Consider the following 4,591-nt stretch of genomic DNA (forward strand, 5'->3'; position numbering starts at 1 on the left):
ATTTGCTAGTCATCCTAAAATCATGCTAGTGACTTGCTAGTCATGCTAAAATCATGCTAGCGACTTGCTTGTCATGTTAAAATCATGCTAATGATTTGCTAGTCATCCTAAAATCATGCTAGCGACTTGCTAGTCATGTTAAAATCATGCTAGCGACTTGCTAGTCATGCTAAAATCATGCTAGCGACTTGTTAATCATGTTAAAATAATGCTAAAATCATGCTAGCGACTTGCTAATCATGTTAAAATAATGCTAGCAACTTGCTAGTCATGCTAAAATCATGCTAACGACTTGCTAAAATCATGCTTGCGATTTGCTAGTCATGCTAAAATCATGCTAGCAACTTGTTAATCATGCTAAAATCATGCTAGGGACTTGCTAGTAATGCTAAAATCATGCTAGCGACTTGCTATTCATGCTAAAATCATGCTAGTGACTTGTTAAAATCATGCTAAAATCATGCTAGTGACTTGTTAAAATCATGCTAGCGACTTGCTAGTCATGCTAGAATCATGTTGTCGACTTGCTAATCATGCTAAAACCATGCTAGCGACTTGCTTTCTATCATGCTAGCAACATGCTTTCTTTCTAATCTAATCTTTCTAACTAATCTTTCTTTCCTTTCTAACAAATCTTTCTTTTTTCTTTCGTTCTAACTAATCTTTCTTTCTTTTTTCTTTCTTTCTTTCTAACCAGTCTTTCTTCTTTCTTTCTAGCTAATCTTTCTTTTTTCTTTTTCTTTCTTTCTAACTAATCTTTCTTTTCTTTCTTGCTTACTTTTCTTTCTATCTAACTAATCTTTCTTTTTTCTTTTTTACTTTTCTTTCTTTCTTACTAATCTTTTTTCTTTTTTACTTTTCTTTCTTTCTTACTTTTCTTTCTTACTAATCTTTTTTCTTTCTTTCTAACTAATCTTTCTTTTTTATCTTTCTTCTTTCTTTCTAACTAATGTTTCTTTCTTTCTAACTAATCTTTCTTTCTTTCTTTTTCTTTCTAACTAATTTTTCTTTTTTTCTTTATTTATATCTATCTAGCCTATCTATCTTCAAACTTTATCAATCAAACTAAAACTATTTCAAACTGAAAACCTTTAAACTTTCTTTAAACTAAAAGCTTTTAAAACTACTTAAAACTTACTGGCTAGGCTTTCTCAAGCCAACTTAAAGTTTGCTAACAAACTTTTTATCTAGTTTCATTTAGTCTGTCTCGCCGCCTGCCTATTGTAACTCTTGCCTGTCTGACCATTCTCCTGCCTCGCCCATTGGATAATGTTCGCCGTGGATCGACCCTCGCCTGTATTACGGATGACTCTCTCTGTCCTGCTGTCTATACTCCTGTCTGCCATTACCTGACCCTGCCTGCCTTGACCATGTCATTGTCTCGTCCCTCGAATAAAAGTTTGCATTTGGATCCGCATGCTTCACGCGTCATCTCTGCGCGCTCTGTAACAGAATACTCGGCCACACAAGGATCCAGCAGCTTCACCCCCGGACATTCAGCAGGTATGGACACCACAAGACTATTGTTAGCCCTCGAGCAGGGCACACGAATGCTCGAGGGCTACATACAAGAGTATTTGGTAATCGCACATTTTTCAGATCTCCCGGACTGTGTTCTTATAGACTTTTTCATTGAAGGAACAAACCAACCACTCAAAACAAAGCTCAGACGCGAGGGTCCGCGTTCATCACTTCGTTCGTTTTTGGATTATGCTTTATTGTGTGTGGGCTCGCCATCTACCGTGGGTGTCGCGGATGAGGACCGCGATGCCACGGAACCGCTGGTCGCCTGGCTCGCTCGTGAAATGGCGGCCACGCTGGAGCGCGCTCAAGCAATGGCGACGACTACGGATAGCGCTCATTTAATGGCGGTGTCAGCAGAACCCGTTCGCAAGATGGCGGCCGCGCCAGAGTGCGTTCATTCTATGGCGGCGACAGTGGAGCCCGTGCACAAAATGGCGGCGACAGCTGTGCCTGTTCACAAGATGGCGGCCGCACCGGTGTGCGCTCACAAAATGGCGGCGACGGCGGAGCCCGTTCACAAAATAGCGGCGAAAACGGAGCTCCGTCACGTCACAGCTGCCATACCCGAGCCATGTAGAGTTGCAGCTGCGTTTCCTGAGTTAAGTCAAGTTCCTGAGTCAAGTCAAGTTGCAGCTGTGTTTCCCGAGTCAAGTCAAGTTGCAGCTGTGTTTCCCGAGTCAAGTCAAGTTGCAGCTGTGTTTCCCGAGTCAAGTCAAGCTGCAGCTGCGTTTCCTGAGTCAAGTCAAGTTTCTGAGTCAAGTTGCAGCTGTGTTTCCCGAGTCAAGTCAAGTTGCAGCTGTGTTTCCCGAGTCAAGTCAAGTTGCAGCTGCGTTTCTCGAGTCAAGTCAAGTTGCAGCTGAGTTTCCTGAGTCAAGTCAAGTTGCAGCTGCGTTTCCCGAGTCAAGTCAAGTTGCAGTTGTGTTTCCCGAGTCAAGTCAAGTTGCAGCTGTGTTTCCCGAGTCAAGTCAAGCTGCAGCTGCGTTTCCTGAGTCAAGTCAAGTTTCTGAGTCAAGTTGCAGCTGTGTTTCCCAAATCAAGTCAAGTTTCCGAATCCAGTCAAGGTGCAGCTGTGTTTCCTGAGTTCAGTCAAGTTGCGGCTGTGTTTCCTGAGTCAAGTAAAGTCACAACTGCCACCCCAGAGTCAAGCAAGATTACAGCCGTTGTTACAGAGTCAAGTCAAGCTACAGTTGCTGTTCCTGTGTCGAGTCAAGTTGGAGCTGTGTTTCCTGCGTCAAGTCAAGTCAGAGCTGCTCTTCCTAAGGCAAGTCAAGTTAAAGCTGTGTTTCCTGTGTCAAGTCAAGTCAGAGCCGCTCTTCCGCTCTTCCTAAGTCCAGTCAAGTTACAGCTGTATCCCCCAAGTCAAGCAATGTCACAGCCGTGGTTCCTGAGTCAAGCCAAGTCAGAGCCGTGGTTTCTGAGTCAAGCAAAGTCAGAGCTGTTGTTCCTGTGTCAAGTCAAATTACAGCTGCCGCTCCTGTTTCAAGTCAAGTTACAGCCATCTTTCCTGAGCCACTGCACAAGATGGCCGTCACGCCCCTGATGCCAGAACCAGCCTACATCAGGTCTGCTGCTCCAGAACCAGATCACGCCATATGTGTCAAACCACAGCCACCTTACGTCGCCACGTCAGCCAAGCCAGCGCTCGCTAACGCCACATCAGCCAAGCCAGAGCCTGTTCACGTTATGTTTTCTGCTCCTGAGTCTGCACCCGTCATGGCCGCTCTTCCAGATGCGGCTCCTGAATCAAGTCACATTACAGCTGCTGATCCTGCTAAGTCAAGTCAATACACTACAACACCTCCTGAATCACGTCAAGCCGCAGCTGCTCCAGTAAAGTCAAGTCAAGTCACAGCTGCTCCAGCAAAGTCAAGTCAACTCGCAACTGTTCCAGTTAAGTCAAGTCAAGCCACATCTGCTTTAGTAACGTCAAGCCACAGCTGTTCCAGCAAGGTAAAGTCAAGTGAAGCCACAACTGGTCTTAGTGAGTCGAGTCAAGTCACAGTCGATCTTCACGAATCAAGTCAAGTCACTATTAATCTTCACAAGCCAAGTCACCGCAGGACTTCATGTATCAAGTCAAGTCACTACTGAACTTCACAAACAAAGTCAAGTCTCAGTTGATCTCCAAGAGCCAAGTCACGTCTCGTCTGACCGCACAGAGCCAAGTCACGTCTCGTCTGTCCGTCCAGAGCAAAGTCATGTCACGTCTGTCACGTCTGTCCATCCAGAACAAAGTCACGTCACGTCTGTCTGTCCAGAGCCAGGTCACGTTTCATCTGTCTGTTCAGAGCCCCGTTATATCTCTACTGTCTGTCCAGAGTTTCGTCATGACACGCCTGATCGGGGGGGGGCTATGTTACGGATCTGGTCGGTGAGCTGCGGACCGCTCACCACCAGATGTCGCTCTCACCTCGCACCTCACAGACTACATTCCCCATCAGCCACTGCTCCCATCACCTGTGCCCAATCAGAGACAGTATTTAAACCCCGGTCTTCCTGTCAGTCACTGCCGAGTATTGAACTGTGTTTAGCATTCATACAAAGCGTTTCCTGGTGATCCTGTATCTTGTTTCTTGTTTTTCTGTCTTGTTGTCTCGCCTAAGTTATTTCGTTTAGTCTGTCTTGCCGCCTGCCTATTGTAACTCTCGCCTGTCTGACCATTCTCCTGCCTCGCCCATTGGATAACGTTCGCCGTGGATCGACCCTCGCCTGTATTACAGATGACTCTCTCTGTCCTGCTGTCTATACACCTGTCTGCCATTATCTGACCCTGCCTGCCTTGACCATGTCGTTGTCTCGTCCCTCGAATAAAAGTTTGCATTTGGATCCGCATACTTCACGCGTCATCTCTGCGTGCTCTGTAACATTAACGGCTAAAAGAAACAAAAACAGTGGCTTGTGACCCCAGAAGACAGAAGAACATAAAACACTGAAAAGAGCCGTAGCTCTATAAGGTGAAAAATGAAAATGATTTATTGACTGTGTGTGTGTGCACATTTCATTTTCATTTTGAAAATAGTGACACTACAGTAAGAACATTTAGGTTGAGAAAAGCACAGAAACACAT

Source organism: Labeo rohita, unplaced genomic scaffold (genome assembly GCF_022985175.1).
Source record: "Labeo rohita strain BAU-BD-2019 unplaced genomic scaffold, IGBB_LRoh.1.0 scaffold_413, whole genome shotgun sequence".
NCBI lineage: Eukaryota > Metazoa > Chordata > Actinopteri > Cypriniformes > Cyprinidae > Labeo > Labeo rohita.